Source organism: Protopterus annectens, chromosome 1.part0, assembly GCF_019279795.1.
Source record: "Protopterus annectens isolate FY-2018-M chromosome 1.part0, PAN1.0, whole genome shotgun sequence".
Taxonomy (NCBI): Eukaryota; Metazoa; Chordata; order Ceratodontiformes; family Protopteridae; genus Protopterus; species Protopterus annectens.
This window is the reverse complement of record NC_056725.1, coordinates 1013647931-1013675071: the sequence shown is the minus strand read 5'-3', so window position 1 is coordinate 1013675071 and position 27141 is coordinate 1013647931.

The window sequence follows — 27141 nt, the reverse complement described above, 5'->3', positions numbered from 1 at the left end:
CTGCTGCCCCTGCACTACCTACCCCTCAGTTAGTCTTGCCCTGGAGGATCTTTCAGTGGTTCCCTCCAGGACCAGTGACAGACATGTTGATTTTGTCACCCACCCAGATTTGCCAGGGATGGTGCATAGGGTTGCACACTGCACTGTTGGTGCATACCTATCCTGGCTAGAGAGGTTGCTCTCCCTACTTTTACATGTTACTAGCAGGAAGAGAAGGAGATGTCAAGCACTCCAGCCAGAGGCAGAGTGAGGTAACAGTAATGGCAGCCCAGTGGGTGAAGTCTCAATTTTCACTGTGACCCAGCTTGACCATGGGTTCGGGATGTCCCCACCCTTACCCAATCATGGTGCCTCCCAACCTTTTGTGTCCATCACCATCCCTGCCTGTTTTCTTGTTTGTCTTGTCTGTTTGCAACTTACCTCACCCAGACATTCTTACATCCATTCCCCAACATTCTTTTTGCTCTCCAAAAAAAAAAAAAATTCATCTCATACATAACTCTCCATTTCTCACATGTGTCTTCTTGACACACTTGATTTGGTCCAATTGGCTATACAACATAATTGTGTCATGCTCACCCCTCTATCTGGAGGTGACAGTCCAAATTCAGTTAATATTTTCCACATATGTTCACTTATCCTGTTAAAGAAATAGATAGCCGTGGTTCTTTCCTATCTCCCTCCTGCACATTCCTGCCCTGCTTCTCTTCATTCTTCAACCTGCTTGCTCCCCATTTCAACACTGTCCTATCTACCCATTTCACCTCTTTAAGCCATTTTTGCATGAAGGTGTTCATAGTGTACCAACATGCAGCAAAGAAGAACAGCAGCAATGTATTTACATGGATTTAAAAGTATTAGATATGGGAAAATGTATTTAAATGCATCTAAAAGTATTAGACACACCTGTACTTAAACCCAGTACCATCTGGCCTCAACAAGTAGTGTATCAATGCATTAACACATGCTGCCAGAGAGTCAGTTAAGCAGCAGGGAAAGACTCAATACGAATTGTCAGACTTTAGCAATGCAGATCGCACTTGTGTACTGTTTAGCTACGCACAAACATGTGAATCTCACATGTGTGTGCACTTTGCAAACTGTTACGCAAACCAGCTACTCGCTGTGCTATATAAATGTACATATTATACTGTATTACTGCTGTTTACTGTTCATTCCCTTTGTATGACACAAAATTGCATGTGTAAACATTATAAACTGAGATCCCTATCTAGCAATATGTCACATATTTACAATATATCCTTCTGTTGCTGCCCTCACAAACACTGCAACCCAGGTATCTCAGTACTTTTTTCACATATAGATCAACCACATTACAAAATGTAATAACAAATGTTGTGTGCTATGCAATACACATCAGATTGGTATCTAGTAACATGCAGAATTACAACTATTGACCAATATGCATAAAAAGACTTATCTGCAAGGCTAGGGAAGGAATCAGCATGGAGCATATCCACAGGGAAATAAGTGACCTTCAACACACTTGACTCTACTCATTTTGTTTTTGCCAAGAGTAGAGCTTGCTTACTGAACTTTGTGGGCTTCTTGGATACTGACCTCACAGACCTGGATAAGGGATAACACGGCATACCTCCTATGTTTTCTTATTCAAGGCCATTGAATCTATCCCCCATTCATGTGTCATAGTGAAGGTCTCCCAAGTGAGAATTAAGCCATACAGTAGTACATGGATAGGGAACTGGCTCACTCACAAGTGTGAGGTGGTAAAAACACACTGCTCTGTGGACCTAGAGTTTATGTTTTATTTATTTATTATTTATTTAACATTTGTTGACCGGGAAAGTCCGACTAGGTTCCACAGATCCTGTTTTCAGAGGAGGCCCAGGGAGAAATGCTCCAAAAGCATGTGTTTAGAATGTCACTGAAATGCAGACCCTTCTACCTACCAAGAGAATTTAACAATGTCAGCATCACAGCAGTATACATACCTTCCAGTGCCAACAGAAACAAAACATTAGCTAAACTGTACTAGTCTATAAATGATTTGCAAAATCAAAATCTTGGAGTACATATAACAGGTGACTTCAGTCAAGCAAACCTGAAAACAGTTCTACCTCAGTATTTCAAGTATGTAGACTTTGCAACCAGAGGGGATAATACACTGGACAAGGCCTATATAAATATTAAGCTAGCATTTAAGGCAGTACCTCACTCCCACTTGGGTAACTCAGATCACCTTGTCATTATGCTGCTACCATTGTACAGACCACTGCTGACCAGGGGATAAACCATCAGTGAAGCAGGTGACAGTATGGCACATGTAAACATGCAAGATATTATTTATAAAATTCATGTACCCTTAAGCATCATTTGCCCTTTTCTTAACATTGGTTTTCTATTAACAGATGTATTCAACCCTGGCCAACATTCAGCATTTGACCTTAGGATCCAGTCTAATTCACATAATTCCAAGATATTATTTAAACTGCCACCCCTTCTTCTCCTAACATTAATGTCTATGTCACATTTAATAGAAGGACTGAATGGGTCAAAAGTATTATTAGAAAGAATTGGGATATTTTAAAATCAGCACCAGATGCAGCTGATGTAATAGGAACAACACATAATTGTGGTTATAAGAAATGTAAGAACTTAAAACAGAGACTTGTGTTATAAGGATATGTCATGTACTACTGAAAAAATAATGCAGATGCCTATGAAAACTGGCACTGTACCATGCTGTAAGTGCAAATGTGTTGACATTATGAAAGATAATAGATTTAAACATTCAGTGAGTAATCGAGAGTATAGTTTTAAGTGTTTTGCTACCTGTGACACTATAAATATAGTATACATGCCTAACTGTGTTAAATGTTGTGCATTCTACATAGGTAAAAGTACAAGGAAGTTAAAAGAAAGAATTACTGAACACAAATCAGAAATAAAGAGACAAATATCTAGTAGTGCTCTAGCTAAACATATAATGGATAAGGGTATTGAACACAAATTTAAGTTTCGAGATATAGACATTAATGTTAGGAGTAGAAGGGGGTGGTGATTTAAATATCATGGAATTACGTGAGTTAGACTGGATTGTAAAGTTAAATGCTGAGTGTTGGCCAGGGTTGAATACATCTGTTACTGTAAAACTAGTGTTAATAAAATGGCAAATGATGCTTAAGGGCATATGAATTTTATAAATAATATCTTACATGTTTTAGGTATAAAATTGTGTATAAGTTTGTATACAATTGTATTTTTTTAAGAATTTTTGTACATCTGAATTATAGAGAGAACAAATATATAAGTATTGAATTGCCAAAGTGAATTTCAGACTGGTTAATTGGTTTAATGATTAATTGTTGGCTGTGTCATGTGGTTTTTAATGAATATATAAATGTAGTAGTTTTAAAAAAGAAATACACACTGAAGAAGGGTCTTTTACCAGAAAGTTTTGTGAGTTGTGAGTTAATAAAGCTTTTAATGTTGTGTGTGTCCATATCTCTTTGGATTTTTTTTGTTTTTTACTGCTTTTAGTTCTCCAAAGATGGTTTACAGTAGTGGTCCAGTTTGTTTGTTATATTCTCCTCAACAGACACTGCTGATGTCATCAGCTATAAAGTGTTGTCTGAGACATTCCAAGATGGACTTGAGCTGTGGTGCTTGTGTAAAGTACTGGGTTCTGTAGTCTGTGCACTTAAATAGGTATGGGTTCTATCTGCAGTCAACTGTGTGTGTGTGTGTGTGTGTGTGTGTGTGTGTGTGTGTGTGTGTGTGTGTGTGGCTGTTGCTTGACATTACACCCAGCATTTTACACCAGCATGAGGGGCACTATTATATTCTCCTCAGCAGACACTGCTGATGTCATCAGCTATATCATATTTTTAGATATGCAGTACTCCCACCAGGGCAGGGTCAGAGACTGGCCTGGAGGACAGGCAGAAGTCACCTCATCCTAAATAAAAAAAGATTACAGTGACATGACTTTTAATCTATCCACATATATCATGGCATGGCTTGTAAGCCCTGTGTTTCTAAGAAAGCCCTGTGTTGTCTCCAGCTGCTGCATGTGTCTGGTGAGGTACATGAAAAAGAGCACATTATACTGTATTGGTGTTCTCATGAGGCTTGATTACAGTGCTGTCATACAATCCTAAGATCTCAATATGATGGTGTGACTTATGATGTGCATAACATAGGCTTTCAATACCAGTGTGGACACTTGGTGGTGTAATTCCAATTTTTTTAACATGTGTTTTCAGTGCTTCCCTCACTGGGTTTCTGCATAGCAGGACTGTTGTCAATGCTGTCATTAATATGGAACTCTACTTTTCAGACAGACAACATTACAAGCACACGTTTCTCATTTATTTGTAGATCGTGTGCCTTTGTCACCATTCAGTTGTGTGTGTTAGCTCCTCCTGTACTCTATTATCACCACTGGTGGACTGGATGATTGCACACACTATGCAAGAATCAGCAAACCTGGTAAGCCAAAGGCCACATACTTTTGCCTGAACTGTCAGGAAATAGAGTTCAAACAGTGAATGGCCAAGCACAGATCTCTGTGGTTTGCCAATGGTAACAGCTCTACTGGTACAGGCTGATTCACCAACTTTCACATGATGTGTTCTATCAGTGAGCCAATTGGTTACCAATCAACTAATTTAAGGATTATTCCCCAGCTTGATGGTTTTCTCAATGGTACCTGCATGGGGGATTGTGTCAAAACCCTAGGCCAGATCATGATAGGCATTATGCACTGTCATACCTTCATCCAGGCCCATTACATGGGCTTTGACATCATCACAGATCACTTATGGTGTGACTCAGCACATGCACCTTCCTAATATGGTTGAATATACAGTTCAACACACCTTTCGCATGAGCTATGTTGCCATTCAAGGGAGTACATTAACATCAACATGCATCCACCTGATTTGGGGGGACAACACCTGATGCATGCATGTATAGAGATATTCTGACTCTCCTCGACTGTGAGGGAGACCAACATGTCACCATGAACCTCTTATACATGTACACTAGTAATATTCCAGGTGTGTGCAACAGACCTGTGTGAGTTGTTAATGTTATATCAAGTCCATTACATCTGATAGGTGTCCTCACAGATGTCACTGAGGGCATGCATGATGACAACAGTATCATCTTGTTGAACTTGACCAGGTCAAGTTTTTTGACACATATCCACACTGAGGTATTCAATCAACACTGTCATATATGGACATTAACAGCTATATCACCAAATGGGTAGACCAGTGTATGACACATGCAGCATGTTGAAATATGTGACATGGCCTACATCTCAGGTCCAGTAATCAGGTCAGTACATCAAGGGTGTCTGCTAGGCCCTTTTCTGGCCATTAGTTGAGCAATGGACATCACAAATGACATACACGTGCTGTGTCCAAACAGCTGCCTGAAGTACTACAAATTGTGGGCAATCATTTACTCCAACTGTGATATTAGTATAATACAGACAGTATCAACACATAACAAAAACTGCTGCCACAGCCATGACAACATTTGCATTGACAATAAAGATGGAGGAATTTGTTGAATCAGGAAGCAAACACACCACCCAAGTATAATGTGGACATTACACCCTATAATAAGACCAATAGGCATGTGACCTGTGTTCCTGGAGTTGACGGTAAGTGGTAGATCCACTAGCATGTGGTCACAGTGTTGACTATTCCTTTGAATGTAACACAAGTAATGTATATGTGAAGAACATGCACATCATAGGCCATAATACCTTCATGGTTCCCAGCCTTCAGCAGACCAATAATTGTGTATAATGCACCCTTCATCATGTACCTCCCTCCATATCTTCCAGCAATGTGCAACTGAACTGTATCACCTTTTTCTCTGTGTGATCTCACACAGCTTATTGGCCATACCTAGGTACTCTTTCTGTGGAATATACATGACTGTCTGATGGTGTGGAACACCAATCAAGTTGTTATACCAGATGCATGTGTGCTACCTGTTCTGCTTATGCACACACTACATGCATAGGTATTTGACAACATTAATGCTATCTATATAATTCGTGAGGATTGTGCCATATATGCCATGCACACATGGCAGCTAGCCTGTATTGCCCATACAGTTGCATACAGGTATAGCATTGTCCCTCCTAACACCTCCTCCAGATATTACAGTGCCAAGACAGTGTGCATGGTTACCCTCATAGAGTGTGGATGCATCATAATAGTTGTTCAATTGTGTGTGTACAGGCTCATCTCTTGTCATTCCACATCACATATATTATGTCAGAAGCATGGGATTAGTGGTGGTATTATTCTGATATTATCCATGCTTGTGGTTGGTTCTTACAATGTTTTCCATGATCCTTTACTTGTGGCCACCTTGCTGGAGACCATTGCTGAGAGTACACTCATATTCAGCCATATCAGCCTGCACAGCTTCACAATATGCACCCTACCCCAATTGTATGTCAGATCCCTGATAGATGTCCTCTGCATTATTCATGCAAGGATGCTTATCTCACGCAGACATCCTCCCCATTATGTCACCTTATGTGACAGTCACAGACAACACATTTTCACTGTACAATCTGTACTGTACCATATAGATATGTGCTTGGTGCTGCTGCTACAACCATCTTCCATTGACATGCCTTCCTCTGCTGTACATGAGGGAGTTTCACCTGTTCTCTTTTCCTGTGCTCATTCCTACAATACATCTGTGTGTCCCTATTCAATACACACACTTCCCCTGTGTGATCATTTTACAGATCATTAACACAGCTTCAGGACAGAATTCCAGAATGCGATATCACAATACTTTGCACTGTAAGTACAGTGTCATGTACTGTGCTTGGGCCATATACTTCACATTCATACCTCCAACTGTCCAGATATGCCCAGGATGTCCATATGTGTTCTTTATCAAATTTGTGGCTTTCTGCCATATCACTGGGATGACCTCTAGACTGATGTGACTCACTATTAGAAACATTTGAGTGCATACCTTTTGATTGTCCTGATTTGTGCAGAATGTCCAGTTTTTGTCACAATTTTGTGATCTTTTTCTCATAACATGTTTGTTTTCTGGCAAATCATTCACATGTCATTGCGGAGTGAAATCAGAAACTGATGATTGATATTTGAGTTTCAATCTTAATGCTCTTCCAAACATTTGTAAGTGCAATATTAAACATCTGTCCCCCATCATGTATGCCTTTGTCCATGTATCTTGCACAAAGTGAATGACAGGTATATTTACATTTCATTCTACCACCTGTCTATGTGACATCTATGGCAAATATGTCCCTATTTCTGGTTAAATATCCCTGTATTATGTTAGCCTTTGTAGAGATATGTTGCACTAACAGATTCACAGCTATCTGTGAAGCCCTGATGGTCATTGTGGCATTCCACGCAATGCCGGGGACCGTAAATGCTCTGTTTTAAACAGAATTGTATCTATGTTCGCTTACATGGTTTCTTGGACAGCAACACTGTTGTCAGCTATGAAACCTACCTTAGGCATGCCACATGTCATTAATATGCATTGTACGCTACCGCTTGCAGTTCACCACTGTGCAAACATGTAAATTCCATGTAGGCTCTGCCTACATGGAGTTAATTGAATCCTGGGGTTTGACTTTTCCAGAAAACAAATGACAATAACTAAATTAATAAATAATCCATACAACTGTTTTAATTCATTCTTCGCATTTAATTCTGGAGAAGCACTGGAACTTTTGACTTCTGTTAAAGATATTGCTCTTGTTTTTTTTTTTTTTTTTTTTTTTACTATTCTTGCTGCTAATATGCATATGTGCCAGGAAAATTTCACACTAAAATAAAATTGTTTCCAGCTTATCTGCTACTTTGGCTTAGCTGTCATTTAAAGTGTTCAAAGGTCATTTGCATTCCATTCAGTAGCACACGTCTCATACTGTAGTATACATCTAGCATAAACAGAATCCATAGCTTGCGTATTAAAAGTGAAAGATGTTGTTTGAATATGACTATGTTTTCCATTGCATAACACATATCTAAACTTACATTTTATAACCCTGGACAAATCTTTTACATCATTCCAGGACAAAGGCAAATGACAGTGTGTAGTTAGTTGTTCTGACTGTAGTTGTGTAATATATGATAAAAGACCTTTAGAGAGATTTAATAAAGCTTAAACAATAATATTTACCATGTGCACACTGTGGCACAATGCACACATGGCCGCAAAAAAATTTAGATTCAGTAAACTTCATGTAGTGGTACACAGTGGCATTCACTCACGGGCAAGTACGAAAACTTTGTGGCATACAGCATAAGTAGCTGAATTTTATGCTAATGAAGCAAATCTACAAGATAGAGTGATTCAACAACCTCTAAAGCAAACATATAGACTCTGTGTTTGTGTTGGACGTGTATTCCAAATCTTTCAGAATACAGCCATGGAAAGGAGTCTATGTGGAAACAAGAGGAAGTAAATGCTCTTACATTTGTACAGAACTGCCCTTAACATGTAACACCACACATAGTCTGACCTATTTACACAGGGTGGATGCTGAAAAATGAGTGTAACAATCATAATTCCATTTTAAGTGCCATGACATAAATGCAGCTTCGCTCCTCCACCCCAAATGAAGAATATACTTGTAAGTAATGCAGTCTGATAAAATGTGTAAACCTCCATGAAATAGAGTATTATACTGTAATGTAAGCATATGCAGGATGTAGCTGATGGGGTACAGTATTCAGCTGTTACAACATTAGGCTCCTTTGCAGTTTTCCTGCCTACACAGTTACTAGCTATGTAGATTCCAGGCTGTCAGCACAGTGAAGATGTAAATGAGGTCAAAACTCATTAGAATTGTTGAATCTCAAAAAAGGGTAACTGTGTAGGGGTGTTTGCTTCATGTAGGCACTTCCACAGTATTCTTGTTGAATGCATGGAAACAATGGATGCTGATATCGGGGGGGGTGTCAGGTTACAGTTGCAGAGGTGAACATGTAGGGGTGTGAAGGGTGAAAGTGCATGTAAGCAGTGCATATTTCCCAAGTTCTGTGTCATCCTCATTATTTGTTTGTTAAAATGTGTCGTCTCTGTCCAATTTACCTTTTTTTTTTTACTTTGCCATTGTTTGCTCGATACTGTGCTTAGCGCAACCACAAGAAACAGAGGAATGAATGGCAGCTTTCCCCTGTGTTAAGTAACTATTCCTGTGGAGGCACATGCATGTGTTAGGGCTGGAATATAGATGGTCCCTGGGTTTGACTACATGGTGTGCAACCTTTCCTACCCTTTTTATGGTTCATGTTTGCGTGATATCATGAGAATGGAGGAAATATCATTTTGCCTGTACTTATCTTATTTATGCCAAGGTGCACAGAGGTGCATGGAGGAGAGCAGAGGTGCACATAGTGCACTAATGAGCAAGAAACAGGTGTGTTTAATAGATGCTAGTTATAGCATAAGCAGGAGAATTCCATGTTAACCAACCAATCCAACATGGTGGAGGTATTCAAAAATGTATAAGGTGTCCATGTGGCCTCCATTTTGTTTTTTTCTTTATCCTTCAATATCATTGTAATAGAGACAAGGGAATTTTAACTGACACAATGCAAGGGGCTGCTACAGCTATCTGAGATCTGCATGCACTAGAGGCTGAAGCCAATGCTGCTGGTGTTGCTGACAATAGGACTAGGCTGAGAAGGAGAAGAATGTTCAGGCCCAGGGTAACTTTCTAGGTGCTACATGAGCTGGAGATTGTAGAGTGCTATAGGGTGGACAGGGATACATTACAATAAATCTGTGAGCTCTGCCACCCTCAACTCAGAGCTAGACCTAACCGAGGGGAACCCATCCCAGTGGAAACTAAGGTATGTGTAGCCCCTTAGAATATTAGCTACTGGTGCCTTGCAAAGTTCAACAGGGGACATGATGGGTGTGTTACAGGCACCAGCCTTCAGGATCCGCCACCAGTTTCTGGATGCTATGCTCATACATAACAGTGAGGACATACTTTTCCGCGGTACTTCTGAAGAGAGGGCCATCAATATGGAATTATTTTACCATGTAGCATACTACCCTGAAGTACTGGCTGCCATAGATTGCACTAGTATACACATTAAGGCACAACCTGGTAAGCAGGGTAGAATCTACATTAACCACAAAGGATACCACTCCAACTGCCAAGTTGTGTGTATGCTGGGGGGGGGGGGACATCCCACAGGGCCATTTACTGGGTATGCTGGCTATGCCCTAGAACCAAGGCAGATGGCACCCATCAGAAGTGCATACACACCCATGGAAGAATGCCATAGTTAGGCACATGCTCAAACTAGAAACATCATAGAGTGTGTGTTTCAGCTTCTGAAATGAAAGTTCCAGTGTATAGATATATCCAGTGGAGCCCTGCAGTATAATCCATGCACATGCACACAAATATTCACAGTACATGTTATGCTCCACAATCTGATCCTGCAGAAATAGCTGCAGCAAGATCAGCAAGTGGAAGGGACACACATCCCCCCACCAAATCTTAGGTCATCACAGTTACAGTCAGAGGAGGACTCGGAGGAGGAACCCCCCAGCTGCTGTCCCTGTAGGCAGATGTAGGCATGGTCAGTATGCCCTTGCTTTGGCTAAGAGACAATGCATACCACATTCACTGACCACCTAGGGACCTAATACCTTTCTCCTACTCATATACATATAGGAAAATTGATGCCAGGCAACTCACACAACCTTTACCTCCCCATGTATTGACTGTGTACTGTTTGCATCAGACAGAGTCAGCCCCAGACCAAAGGTGTGACAACTGCTGCATTTGCAAGGAAAGTCCTGAACCTAGAGTGTATTCATTAATAATATCATATCATACCCTTGTATTTCCTAACTTGGTACAGTAAGCAAGTAAATAGTAGTGGATTTGTACAGAAAGTACCTTAACATGTGACACCAGACACTTATTTGACTTAAATGTGTCCATTAGTAATTAGTAGACCTCGGGCATGAAAGAGTCATACCTCTGAAGGATTCTGATGCTCCCTGCATGGTCTGAGTTTAGCACCACACTTTGTACTGGTAAATCATTAAAGACATAAGTTATAAATTGACAATGCACATTGCAGTTTTGGACTTTAGACTTGTTTGTATCATAGCAGTAACTGAGCTTTGCCCTCCCAAAAGAGGAGTGTACCCTTTTTCCTGCCATAACAGTAACTCAGCTATGCTACCCACAAAAGAGCAGTATATGTGTGTTTGTGCCATCAAACATGGATTGCATATCATATTATTCGCTGTTAATATCCTCTGACATGTTAATACCAGTGATATTGAATGGCTTACACACTGTATGTATTAAATAACTGATGAATGATCAAGAAACACAAAAATGTAACACCTAGCTGTATATTTGTAATAATAATTATGACAGGTTGTGTAATCACCAACTGCTCTATGGCCAAATAAAGCAAAGAGAATTAAATGTACAAATCACAGCTGATGGTTTGATAGAAGTGTACATTCTGATGCAGTTGGTTGTGTGAAGAATGACTTCATTTCCTTGATGCAAAGCTGTTTGTGTGGCAAATTTCTGAAGCTATATTGGTGTAAGGGTTCAAATCCTAAAATATGTAGAAGTTTTGTGATGTGTACAATTTTTTTTTACTATGCCTTTACAGGTTTTGCATATGTGTTTCTTAGCTTTAGTATCTTTTCCACTTTTTTTTTTTAATTTCACTTTTGCACAGTGCGCCACATCCCAAAACATGATTTGGCTAAGCTTATCTTGTTTGCGTGATGGGCAATATTGTGGAAAAAAGGAAAAGCCAGATTGCCTAGAAAGTAGATATCCAAAAACAGAAAAAGGATAGGTTCAATTAATGCTCATAGCTATCGTGAAAAGCCAGCCTGGAGTACAGATGGGACCAGGGTATGGTAGCAAACATTAGCAATGCAGCTCACATTTGCGCACTGCTTCCCTGCACACAAACAAGCCTAGCTTGCAATTGTGTACACTTTAACCATTGCAAAAATCCAATGCTCATTGATCTATGGAATTGAATATATGATATTTTATTACTGTTGTTTATTGCCCAATTCCTTTGTATGACATAAAACTACATGTTTAAATATTGCAAACTAAGGGCACAATAAACTATATGTCATATATTTACAATATATCCATTTGTCCCCCCAAAACCACCTCAAACAAGCACTACAACCCTGGGGTCTCATTACTTTTTCCACACACATGTATCAACCACAATACAAAATGTTATACATAATGTTGTGTACTCACTCATGGACAGGGTCACTTGGTGCTCAGAGCCTTGCTGTGCAAAACTCAAACAGCCAAGTATGTTCAATAGGGGTACTTGTGTTGTTACACAGCTAGTCTTCCAAACAGCCTACTGCTATTAGGCTACTAGCCTCAGATGACACTATCAAGCAATGTACCTCTACAGGCCTCACAGTTTCTTGTCTCCCACATGGCCTGTTGATGTCATCTGCTATAAATTCACTTGCAGTCCTGCTAAAATCAGACTTATGCCATGGTATGTGCAATAAGTGCTGTGCTCTGTAGTCTGTCCTTAGATAAGTAGGGATTCCATTCTTACTGCAGTCAAGTGTGTGTGTGTGCGTGTGTGTGTGTGTGTGTGTGTGTGTGTGTGTGTGTGTGTGTGTGTGTGTGTGTCTACACAGTAAAGCAGAAGTGTATATCCTACAGTTACCTCTCCAATGGCATAGCTTACTAGTGCTTTGAGACTTGCAGAAGCATTCATTTCATGCAGGCCTCCCAACCTCTTGTCTCCCACATGGTGTGTGTGTGTGTGTGTGTGTGTGTGTGTGTGTGTGTGTGTGTGTGTGTGAGAGAGAGAGAGTGACAGATGTTTCTTGACATTACAGAGATCCTTTTACACCAGCATATGGGACACTGTTATCAACATATTCTCAACAGACAATGCTGATGTAATCATCTATATCAGAATATTGCATAACCAAGCCAGGATCAGACACTGGCCTAGAGCCCAGGCAGACATCACCTTATGTTCATAGGAGTTTACTAGGTAGAAGACTTGTGGCAGGTATGCTTTGGGGTATAAATGACCAGCAAGACCAGGGTCTTCCACAATAAATATTTAATCCAACCTCTAGCCCCCAGTGCAAAAAATCAACATCGTCCTGTTTGATATATTTCTACATATTTATATATATATATATATATATATATATATACATTTTACATCTTATATATTATTCATTAATGTCAATTTTAATATTTATATATAATATATACATTTGGTTTATACATATTTATTTACATTACATACACATTGCATTCATATATTAATTCATTTATGTATCAATACACATATATATATATATATATATACACAATCATATGGCGTATTTCATGTGTACATACTCATTTGGTTATATGCATGAGCACACAAACATTTAGTTATGAACACATATTTATTATTTATAGGTATTTGTGATGGAGATATATAAATTTAATCATAGTATGAACATACTTTTTATATACTTTTTAAACTAATACTGCGTGGCACATTTGTAATATTTTAAATATTGAATGCTTGAACTATACGTCCAGATCGTGCATCACAACAACGAAATATATCAAACAGGACGATGTTGATTTTTTGCACTGGGGGCGTATTTACGCGTATATTACTGATCTCTATGTACAACCAAATATGTTATTATACTTAACATAACAACAAATTCCATCTGAGATTATATTTCAGATGCATCTGACTTTTCTAATATGCACGTAATACTTTATTAATCAAAAATTTTAGTATAATTTATACAGACTTTATACGTTGCATGACACAAAGAATTGAGTTGCATTTAAGGTGTTTAACAGTGATTTCTGTTTACAACAACTTTGCAAGACATATCTGAATATATACTGGCTTCTTTAAAATTATGCATTTGTCATTGATTTTATTTAATTGTTTAATTGCATATAGTTGTTTCAATTGAAAACTAATTGCACTACTATATAAGGGATGGAACTATACCACTTTTTATAAAGATCTGAAGAAGCTAGTCATTAGTGAAAGCGCTCATCTGTATTACTATCCTGTTCGTTGGAATTCTAATAAAGACTTGTTTTTGTACGGATTGTACATCGACTTTTCACCATTTATTTGGGAAATTTGGACTTTGCTTGATGAAGAACTTGTGATTGGTTTGCTACCCACTTCGCACACAAGGAACCATTTAACTCTTCTGGTTTACTTGACTTTTGCGGTACCAGTGTGCTAATCCGACGGGCTGTTAACCTTTACGTAAGCAATTCAACAATTAACCAATTAAAACATTTCAAATGCAAAATTCATATAAAAACTTTCCAATTGCATTCTATATTAATGCCCCAAGGGGCCAAAGTGCTATATTTCAATATAAAAAGAGTTTCCTTATACAGGAGTTTTTTTCCTTTACGTTGATATTATGCTGTATACTAGGAATGTGTTAGAAAATTCTTCCTAATAAACCTTGTGGGTTGCTGCTATGATATTTTTTTAAATGCATTGCAAGTGGACTTTCTATTTTCTCATTTTTAATGTCCCTGACATGTTCCTGCATCCTAGTTTTAAATGCTCTTTTACTTTCACCTACATAAAGCATTTCACATGGGCATTTTAATGCATGAACAATACTTTCTGTATTGCATGAAAATTTGGTATTAGGTTGAAAATGTATTCCATTAATACACTGAAATGTCCTACTTATATACTGACATGTTATACATTTACCACATGGATATGTTCCCAAACAAATCAGGATTATAACTCAAACCTATACTAGGTCTTATAAATCTAGCATGAACTAGCATGTCCTTTATATTTTTACCCTTTCTGAATGAAAACATTAAATTCTTATCAAGTATATATACCAAATCCCTGTATTTAAACAAGGAAGTCCAATAGAACTTGAAAGTTTTTAAGTAAAAGAGCATTTAAAACTAGGATGCAGGAACATGTCAGGGACATTAGAAATGAGAAAATGGAAAGTCCACTTGCAATGCATTTTAAAAAAATATAGCAGCAACCCACAAGGTTTATTAGGAACAATTTTGGAACACATTCCTAGTATACAGCATAATATTAATGTAAAGAAAAAACTCCTGTATAAGGAAACTCTTTTTATATTGAAATGTAACACGTTATACCCTAGTGGGATTAATATAGAATGTAATTGGAAAGTTTTTATATGAATTTTGCATTTTAAATGTTTTAATTGGTTAATTGTTGAATTGTTTGAAGGATTGATTTATTGATTTATTGATTAATTGATTTATATTATTGTATAAATATGTGCTGCATTTTCTCTGTATGTATTCTCCTTGGAAGGCTACTGCCGAGGTGCTAGAGGTTGGATTAAATATTTATCATGGAAGATCCTGGTCTTGCTAGTCGTTTATATCTTGGATTTTATTTTTTATTTTATATTTGTTGTGAAGTATGTTTTGGGGTATGTCTGATGGGGATGGGGGGTGAAGTTTGCCCCAAACTGTCTGGTAGCAGATTGTTGATATCCTCAGCATCAGTATGAGTGGTATCATCCACTACTAGTTGGGCACAAAGGTGGGCCTTTACTTTTAGATTTCTGATGTAGCTAAAGAATGCTTCCTGATTATCTTTGGCTAGGGATGCTACTTTAGGTTTGTATATGGCTTTAGAGGACTTTCTAAGATAGCTAATTTCCTTGATCAATCTGTGGAGGGTGCCCTTCCTCTGCTGAGTCAGTTTCTTCTTGTTCTTGTAAATTACTTGCTTCCACTTGTTGTACAACCTATGTATACTTGAGGCACACCAAAGTGGCTTGTTTTTTTTGAGGAACTTGTTTTGATCCGTTCACGTTCAGCCAACTTTATACATTTGTATGGCTGTTTATAGAGGCCATTTTTGTACACCTCTGTATAGTAGTCATTGTTGACAGTGGTAACAGGGGGTTTGCAAATCTTTATGGCATTGGTTAGGAGCCTATAGTTTGCTTTGGATAAATGTTTCATCCTTTCTGCTCTTGAGGGGTGTCAGGTATGATTGTGAACATGAATGAGAATGAATTGTGATCTGACCTAACCACAGGGGCCAACACACAGGGGTTAGTGCAGAGAGCCACTATGTTCATTTGTACTAAGTCTAGACATTCAAGCCCCTTGTAGGGGTGCACACTATCTGTTACATAGCATGTGTATTAACAAAGTCCAGGAACCTTAGGGTGAGTGTGTTTGTGCACATATATGACTCCAAATTAATGGAAGGAGAGTTGAAATCACACATGACTAAGGTGTTTGGCTATCTAATGAGTGACTCAGTTAGGTCAAAGTAAGCAGAGTGGTCCTTGTGCTTCATGGTGGAGGACTTGTAGCAACTGATGATATAGAAGGGGGGTTTTCATACAGTTACTTGGACTTGGAATCATGCTACAGAGTCATACTCTTTGACCAGTCTTGTGGTGCATTTGTCTTTAATGAAGATGTATACATCTCTGCCTTTGGTTCTTTCATGCTCATTTTGATGTGTGAAAGTGTGGAAGGCATTGTATCCCGGCATGGCCAGGGTGCTCTCTGCAGCCTTGAACCATGTCTGTGTAACTGTACAGACATGGGCATCTTCCAAGGTAAGGAATTCTTCCAGTGAGTGAAGTTTCTGATTTTCACTCCTTGCATTGAGCAGCATAACCTTTAGTTTGTCTGTGGTGGATTCTTTTATGTTGCACTTTAATTGTTCTGACATTCTGACATTGCCTAAAAAGACAACTATGGGGGAGGTAAGCATCTTCATATAGTACAGTGTGGTACATCTCTAGTCATTCATTGCAACATATACTATGACAGAGCTGTAACGGTACTTGTTGAGAGACTTGAGTGCATGCATGATCTGACAGACCCTGGTACCTGACAGGCAGCTGACTGTGACCTTCTCCTTGTCCAGCCTGGTGATGGGGACATCTGTGTGTCTCACTATGGACTTGCTTATAAGCAAAACATTTAGTTTTGAGGTGTTTTGCCTGAGGAGCTTATTAGGTGAGACACTGGTGTCTGTATTATTACGTGTAGTGTATTCTGTTGGGTTTGCACTATATGCAGTAGTTTTTTGCTTGGGTGGTCTCCAGTCTTTAGTAAGGTTTCCAGTGAGTACCTCCATATATGTCTGACTGATAAGGAACCGAAAAACAACTGCAGCTCGTACACGGAGAGTGTAAAAAAAGTTTAATCCACAATAGTTAAGCGCTTTCGACTGGACAATTCAGCCTTCTTCAGAACTAATACAAACAAACTTCTTAGCAGGTTTTTTATAGTCATATTAGCATCAATTAGTAGAAAAAACCGCCAAAACATTAAAAGGTATATACCTCAATTCCATATAACAGAATGGGTTTGTACCATCCTTTTTACATTCATTTAAAACCTCATTTTTAAAAACACATTCATAAGTATTTCAAATACTAATGTAACAATAACTCCATTATGATAAAAGGCTTAACATAATAATCTTACATTATAATAACAATTGATTAATAAATAATTAATTACTCTTCAGCTAAAGTACTAAAAGGACTCAGCATGCCTACACAATATTAATTTTGATCTAATTTAAATGGCAAGACTGTTTAAGATATAACTATTAAGATAATGCCAAAAATGGTTTGATACTTATGAATTCATTCAAACCAGGGGGCCTAGTGGCATCCAAAACTATCTGCCATTTACTCTCCAATGCAGCTAAGCGCATCTTCCAGTTGCCACCAAATAATGGACTCTTCAATTGGTCTATTATTGTAAAACAAAATTTATGTTCAGCCCCCTGTTCTTGTATATGTCTATATAAAGCGTTTTTAGTATCCATTTTCCTTATACGATAGTAATGTTCATATATACGCTTTTTTAGGGGGCTTTCAGTTTTGCCTATGTAATAGGCAGAACAAACCACACATAACGCCAAATAGACCACTTGGCTTGTGTTACAATTTCCAGTTTTTGATTTGACATAAGTAGAGTTCATGTCCTTTAATTTAATGTGTCTTTCTTCATTTATATGGCAGCATTGCTTACACCTTCCGCATTTTTTCGTTCCCTTAAACATACTTGATTTATCTAAAGATCTATTGTCATTTTCCAGTAATCTTTTAAGGTTTATCCCCGTCTTATAGATAAATTTTGGTTCACATCCCACAATCTGATCTAGCTTAGTAGCCATAATTATATCCCAATGGTGACGTAAAATTTCCTGAATATAATGAGTGTGAGGTGTGTAAGTTAGAATACACGCTCTATTAAAATTATGGGGTTCATTGTCAGCAACATCCAATTTATCCTCATATTTACCCAATAAGGGGGGATATTTATTCCCCCATTCCTTGTAAACATACTGAGTTACATCTGTTAACATCTGGTGTGGGTAACCTCGAATAAGGAATAAATTTTTAAGAACATCAAGTTCAGTTGACATTACAGTGGCTGTTGAAGACATTCTAGCCACGCGAATACACTGGCCTTTGACTATATTTTTGAACACATACTTTGGATGGTTGCTAGTAAAGAATAAATAATCATTTGAAAATGTAGGTTTTCGATAAATCCTTGACGTAAAGCCATTGTTGTCAAGTCCTATCATCACATCCAAGAATGGAATGTTAGTAATACTCGTACTGTGAGTAAATTTAAGAAAATGAGAGGAGTTGTTAATGTATTGCATAAATTCATGCAATTTCTCAAAAGAACTATGCCAGAGAATAAAAATATCGTCCAGAAATCTGGCATAAAATGTCATGTGATTGTAAAACTCGCTTTTGAATACAACTTCCTCCTCCCAATCCAACATTACAAGGTTTGCAAAAATGGGAGCACAAGAGGCTCCCATAGCAACACCCTTGATTTGTTTAAAGTATTCATCCTGGAAAGCAATATAATTATGCTCCAACACTAGTCCCATCATATCACATAATAGGGACACTCTATCCCAACATAAATTAGAATGTTTTCTCAAGCTGTTAGAAAAATGTTCTATACCCGCATCTTTGGGTATACTTGAGAAAAGATCGATTACATCAATAGTTAGGAGAATAAGATTACTTTTCCATTTGTCATTAGTTAATTTTCCTAAAAAACTCCAAGAATCTTTCATGTGGGGAATAGTTTGATAAATGTGTTTAAGTTGACAATCGATCCATCTCCCAATATTAAAAGTTTTAGACTTTGAACCAGAAATAATTGGTCTAAAGGGAGGATGATCTAAACATTTATGTATCTTTGGAATCCCCACAATTTTGGCCAAAATAGGATAGTCATTCTTCAAAAACATATATGTTTCATTCGTAATCCTACTATCAATTAAATATTCTTCAATGATCAGATCAATGCGTCTGTGTCCTATATTAATCTGATTGATGGAAACAGGTTCATATGTATCTGTTTGATTTAATATATCAGATATGCAGGACTTGTAAAGGTCTGTCTGAAAAATAACGATCCCTCCACCTTTGTCCGGTTTCATAATACGTAACTCCCTGTTACAAATCACTTTATTTAAACATTTTCTCTCTAAAGATGTTAAATTCAGTTGAGTGGTATTATATTGTTCATGCTTAGTCCTTATATCCTTGTGTAATTTGTATATATCCTTACACACTAATTGTTCATAATTCGTAATACAGGGATGAGAACTAGGTATAAATGTACTTTTCTTACACAAAGATGGGATATCTGATCTAACTTGTTTATCAACATTATTGTCAAATAAAATAGCCAGATTTAATTTTCGACAAAATAATTTCACTTGTTTGATGTTATCGAAAACATTACTACATACTGTAGGGATAAATTTCATTCCTTTACTCATAACATGAATAAATTGCTGGTCAACCTCCACGTCAGTGTAATTGTAAACATTGAAACCCTCGTATGTGGTAAGCGTGTAATAAGGGGTCTGTGTAACCTTAAAATTATTTTGTTTAACTTCATTATATGTACTAAGTTGTACAGACGAGGGTATCAAAGGGGGACCCTTAACTGCTGGTAATCTGTCCCTTAAATCTTCACTGACACTGGTGTGGGATAATGCAGTTAATTCTTGTATCTGTTCCATTGCTTTCGAGGGTTCCTGGGATATTGTAGTGGATCCCTCTGAAAATTTAGTTCTTTTATATGTTTACTAGCACCCGAGTATACTGGTCTAGGTGAATTCAACAAAGTCATTCCCTCATTGTTCTTCATTTTAGGCCAAATGTAAGCCCGATTCAAGCTGTATGACTCTAAATCTCTAGCTAACTTGCTACTCCATATATGTGGGTTTGTGTATTTTGAGCTTATATGCAAAAGGTGAATGGTGTGTGCTGACAATATGTTTGATATCTGGTTTGTTGTAATGTGTGAGAATTGATTCCAAATTCATAGTTATAGATGCAGCTCTCACATGTTGCATTAGTTTGTTTTAGCAGTAACTAGTTGTTAGTATAATTGAGCCAATTGCTGTGCTGCCTCAGGATGCCCACATAAATCAGGCTACCTGGAGAAATGGTGGAAAACTGTCCATCTATTATGGAAGGTATATACTGTAGTAACTAGTGGGCAGTAGGCTAGATGGACCAGGTTTTGGTGTAAGACTAACAAAATATGTCTATTCTCTGGAGGGCTAGGGTTACAAAAATGTGTCAATGTTTCATAATGCACGACTGAGTTGCTTGCAGAGCAGCAGTGCAAGCTCTGTGCAGCTATGGTAAACTGAGTGCAAACCCCCAAAATACAATGCTGGAATACAAGCAAAGTTAAGCTATTATAATCAAGTAAAAAAGGGAAAAGGCCAACAATGAGCCTTATTCTAGCAGTTCCCCAAGTCAGATGGGTTCTTGGCTGCACAGTTCTGCCACAAGGGTGAAGGGGGCCTTCTTAATGTAAAAGGGCTGGTTTTAGTGTTGCAATCATAGCAAACAATCTAGATTCAGCAAGCCTGAATCAAGCCTATGCTATAAAATGCAGAAGTACTAGAAATCCAAAGTGCAGAAAATCATAATCACAACAGAAGAACAGTTTAAATAAAGCAGCAATCTAGTAGAATACTCCCAACAAAAGTGTAGAGAACAAACCTTCCTAGAGTGAAGTAAGTGGTCTGGAACACAAATGCTTAAACCAGAACTAAGACACTTTCAGAATAAAAGACGCAATAAGCCTTCAACCAGCAATTCCCAGCTTAGAAGGGTGTAGGCTATCCTCAACTGCCACAAGAGTCTATACCACAAACATTCATAATGTAAAATAACTGGTTTGGAGGCCAAGTGCTTAAATTATAACCAAGAGATTTAGAACAACAGCCACAATAATCACTCAACTAGCAATTCTTAGCTCAGAAGGGCAGAGGCTACCCTCTATTCCCACTTGAATGTAGACTACATACCTTCTTAATGTAACACAACAGGCCTGAAGCCCAAATGCTTAAACTAAAAGTAACAGGCTTAGAATATCAGTTACAATGTAATGCGATATGAAACAGATGACAATGACATGTCTTTTAATTCTACCTACATACATCATGTCATGGTTAGAAGGCCCTGTGTTATCTTGATGAGAAAGCCCTGTGATCTGTCCAGATGCTGCATGTGTCTGGTGAGGTTCCAGCAAAATAGAGCATTATACTGTATTATTGTCCTGATGACTTTGACTACAGCACTGTCATACAATCCTGAGATCTGAATGTGATGGCATGTCTTATGATGTGCACCATACATATGTACTGGAAAAAATTAAAGAGAAAGTTTAAGTAATGACACCCATTGCATTTCCTGGCTTCACAACTCTTACAAGAGAATATACTAGAAAGTACTGTCATGATGATGCTATCCACTGTATCATTTGCTAAGGCAAATATAACTGGCAGGTACAATTATCAGTTCAGCAGCACAAATGGAGATATACTAGGCACTAATGTAGCTGTACACCTTGTGCATCAAACACAAAGCTTTTGTATCCCTGAATCCAAAAGAGAGAGAAAACTGGGATATGGCACAGTTATCATCACTTGCACAGGGTGCTGGTGGGGGGCAGGAGGCCTAAGCTGACTCAAAAAGTCACTGAGTATGTGTGAGGAAGAAAGGGGAGCAGGCTGGCTGTGTTTGTGTCTGTAGAGGTCCTCCATATGAAAGTTGTGTGTGAGAGTTTGTATGAACACAGCCAAGCTCAGTGCTAGCTCTTCATCTTGGTATGGTGGACAGGTGTGATCCATGCATGGTAGAGTTGGCAGTGCATTTTTGTTACCAACGATCATGGAAACTAGCTCTGCCAGGAGTTACACCTCAACCTGCATGCTCAAGGGCAGATGGTGTGCTGCTATCTGAGCATGACCGCTGTCTGCTGGACATGCTCCCTTCATAGGAATGCCCAGGACCATGACCCCATGGCCTGCCACATCTGGACATGGCCAGTACACTCCCCGATGGACCAGCAGAAGTAATGCCACTATGGGACCATGATTGGGAATTGCCATGTTGACTCTCAGCAGATGTTGTGGCTGACCTACACCAACAAGGATGTTGTTCCACTCCCAGCAGATGTTCGATCACAGACACTGCTCATTCCATGACAAACACTCCTTGGTCTATCAAAGACACCCCTCATTTTAATGTGTCATTCATCCAATCCAGGGAATTGGCGACACGATAGAGGCAGTTATGCATGTCAGATTTTGCCACATCCACAACCCTGAACATTTGTGTGGAGTGCCTTTCTGAATGTGCCTCTGCCTCCATGATGTCCCTAAACATTTGTTGAGTGACATGGGAAGAGACACCTGCAGCAGGTGGAGGAGGGACAGTAGGCCCCCTCCTAGCAAGCCTATTGACCCTCCTTTGTGGCACCTTGACAACACATTGGTTACAGCCAGACTCAACATGCACTGAAGCCACAGTAGCCACACTTCCCTGCTCAATGTCATTGCCCTCCACCTGTCCTATATCTTTAGGCTCAGTGGACTTACTGTTTCCAGGGGAAAAAGAAGGGGGTGGCTGGATGTTAATCTCTGTGTCAGATTCAACCTATGCACCCCCTAACTTGCCTTGGTTTCACCACCATCATCATCAGTGCCTGATGAGACACTGACATCAGGTGGCACGGGACCCACACTCCCACTGTCATGATCACCTGTGATAAAAAGGGAGAAACACAGGCATACATTAATACCTGTACTACTATGGTGCAATACATGCTAAACAACTAACCGTGCTACCACTATAGCAGACATTACAGCAATGCACACAACAGGCCAAAAATGACACATTTGGTTTCTAGAATTTGATCTGCAGTACTGAAATAACTTGATTTGGCTTACCACCTGCAGGAGGCCTGCATAACTGGATTCCTGATGGTGCTGATATAAGTTAAGCAAGAAGTATGGCCAACATCATCACATTTAACAGTAAGACAGAAGGTACTATATGTACGCTTCTCAATCAGCATGACATATAACTTTAACAAGAACATGGCTGACAACTCCAAACGGAGCTGTACTATATTCAATCACCCCCCCCAAAAAAAAACACAAGTGACACACAAATATAAGTAACTTTTATTTCAGTTGTTTTACTATACAACAGTATTGAACTGGTCATATAACAAAGCCTACCTGAAAGCTCTTCCTGGGACTAAGAAGGAGTTGAACCCACATCAATGACATACTGTGGGTCAGTCTGCTGTGTGTTATCCTGTGTCACAACATTTACCAGGAATTCCTCATTGGGGAAGAGAGGTCATTCTGCAGCAGGCCCACCCCTGGTTACCCCCTGGTCTCAGGCAACAGAAGCTGCATGCCTCTGTGCAGATGTGACCATGTCAGTGGCCCAGTGGCACACCTTCCTATATGTTTCCTATAACTACGGCCATGGCATTTATGTTAGCAATGACTTGCTGCCATATCCTCAGCATCTCTGGCATATTGCAACAGCCCTTTTCAAGAGGAAAAGAGCTATGTTGACATAGTGTGTCCATTATTATTGTGTTTACTACCTCTCTGAAGAGGGGTCTGCACGTCAATGACATTTTTGGTCCTAAAACACAACAGAATGATAATACACATATCACATAACAACAATGTAACTGTTACCAGATAAAATACTTAAAGTAGGCAGTCAGTAGTACCCACTGGAGAAACATAACACATACAACATATGAGAAATGCTAACAACAGGCAGGGTACAAAACAAGTAGAGTAGTAAGTGCAGCAAATCCTTGTATGTGCCATAACAGTAAATAAACGGTGCCATCCCCCAAAGAGCAGTCTATTCTAGTTTGTGACATAACAGTAAGTTCTCTTTGCTTCCCACACCCACTAAAGAACAGGCACATGAACCATTTTGCTAATAAAACACATTTACAATTATAAACATGCATTTAAAGGACCTGTCCCTGAAACATTTGTACATATGTATCACACAGCTTACTATTTTCATGTATTGTCAATCATTTGTACCTCTGAAATGGCTGGGCAAACATGGCCATGTCATCAGTACACTTCTAACTAATGCATACAGATAGTGTAAAAGGCTTTACTTCACATTATTCATTAATATATTCCAGCATATGCATCATGTAGGTAAAAAAAGACAGTATACCTGATGGAATGCAATACTCCTCTGTAAAGATAGCTTGGAAAATAGTTTGCTTTTCTGAACATGTAGCAAGTATCCTCACCATCAGTTTGGCTAGTTACACATTTACCTTTTTATAATGGAATACATTAGTAATGGATTGCATCTGTCTAGGCTGTGTTTTAGAGATGCTAATTACAGCATAAGCAGCTGAATTGCATTCTAATCAACCAATCTGTTGGAGCTATTCATGAAGTTATAAAGCAACCATTTAGACTTCATGCTGTTTTTTTCCTGTGGATTTTAAAAGTAGTGCAGTACAGACACAGAAAGTCTACACAGACAGAATGTTAGGAGCTGCTGCTGCTGTTTAACTCCATTTGTATGGCTACAGGCTGCAGGCAATGCTGCTGCCACTACCAATAGGCCTAGGCCAAGACCGAAAAGAGACTTCAGGCCACAATTAACTTAGAAAAAGATATATGATATGAACATTATAGAGTGCTACAGGGTGGACAGGGACACAATACAGGATCCCTGTGACCTCTTCGGCCTCAACTCAGAGCCACAGCCTTTACCTTCTCGTGTATTGGCTGTGTACTGCTTGCATCACAGTCAGCATTGAACTAACACTCTGTCAACTTCTGTGTTTACAAGGTAAGTTCTGAATATGTACTTTATTGCATAATAATATTCTGACATGTCCTTGTATTTCATCAGTTGGTACATTAAGCAACTACATGGTGGGAGATTTGTACAGAAATTAATGATACATGTGACAGCAGAGACTTATCATTAGCAAGTAGTAGTCCTAAGGCCTCAAAGATTCACACATTGATACCTACAAAGTACTGATGAGCACTGCATGCCCTCAGTTTAGCACCAAATGTTTGAAATGGGAAATCATAACAGAGAACTTTGAAAGTAATGAGACAGTTTCCAGCTTCACCATCCTCACAAGATCAAACAGGCAGGATGCAAAGCAAGAAGAGTAACAAGAGCAACATAGCCTTGTTTGTGCCATAACAGTAGATCAGCCTGCCCCCCCCCTTGAAAGAACATTATACTCTTGCATGTTGCATGACAGGAACCCAACTTTGCTCCCCACCCCCAAAACAGCATGTTTGTGGCATCCAACCTTCCATTAATTTGATGGCAACTGCATATCATATTGTCCCCAGTGAATATTCTCACTCATTTTAAGGTAAACGATACAGACTGGCCTACATACTGCATGTCTCCAAGTATTGGTCAGATAGCTGATGAATGATGAAGAAATACAGAATGGTAAGACACAGCTGTATATTTGCAAGGAATAATCATAACAGGTTGCATGATCAGTAAGTGCACTATATCCAAATATATTATATAGAATACATTTGCAAATAACAGGTCATGCCTTGATATCAGTGCACATTCAGTTGCACTTGGCTGTGTGAGGAATTATGTCATGTATTTGCTGCAAAGGTGTTTGTGTGGCAAAGATGGATAAGTCCCCCTCCTGTTTTGTGACAGGACATTGCAGTGAGAGTTGGGATCCAGACCTATGTAGTTATATCTCATGCATACTAACAGTTTCTACTCTGTATGAAATAGATTGGTTTTCCACATTCTAACTAGTTCTCCGTGTTTTTTCTTTTTTTCCTGTTTTGTTTTTAGCAGCCACCATATGTGAGATGTAAGCACAAATGGCTTTGGCTATGCACATTTTGTTTGCACGTAGAGCGGCACTGCACAAACCTGAGGAATGGGCCATCCAGGTAGCAGACAGGACCAGACATCCAGAAACATGCACTGGATACATTCAATTAATACTATTGGCCATCACTCAAACACATTTCCTGGCAGTGAGCATTCTCACACAACATGTTTGCAAGATGGTAAATGATGCAGAACACTTTCAAATGTTGCAAATCCAAAAAGTGTGCACTGCTAGTAAGTGCAATATGTGCAATTGGTGGTAAAACATCCTTCTCCATTGATCTTGATCTGCGATAGGCATGGCTGGCATTCCTGAATAGTTTTTGAGATTCTCTGCTCAAAGATGGGGTGTTCAGGAGTCGAAAATGTTTGTCAGACTCCTAGTAAATGAACATGGGCCCCGGTTGTTGCAGAGGGATTATTGTGGCTCAGATTACAAGGCAGAGGCATGGAATATTCTGGCTCGGGCTCTAAGCAGTGCTACTGGTATCCCCAGCAATAGTGAACAATATAGGAACCACTACAGAGGCCTCAGGATGAGGAAGAGGGATACCCTCAACCCATACCTCTCAGACTCTTAGAGCAAGAAATCTGGACAAAGCCATAAATAATGGAGGATCAAAGGCTCAAAAATAGGGACACTTTTTAAATATTGCTCTTACAAACTTAGAAAGTTGATAGAATAACAGGTTTTGCATTAACATGCACATTTTCTGAAGGGTATGAAGTCTGAAACTCAAATATCTGTCATTATTTTCTGACTCCAACCCTCAATGATTTGCCAACAATTTGCCAGAAAATCACAAGTTGAAGAGAAAAAATTCTAAAAATATG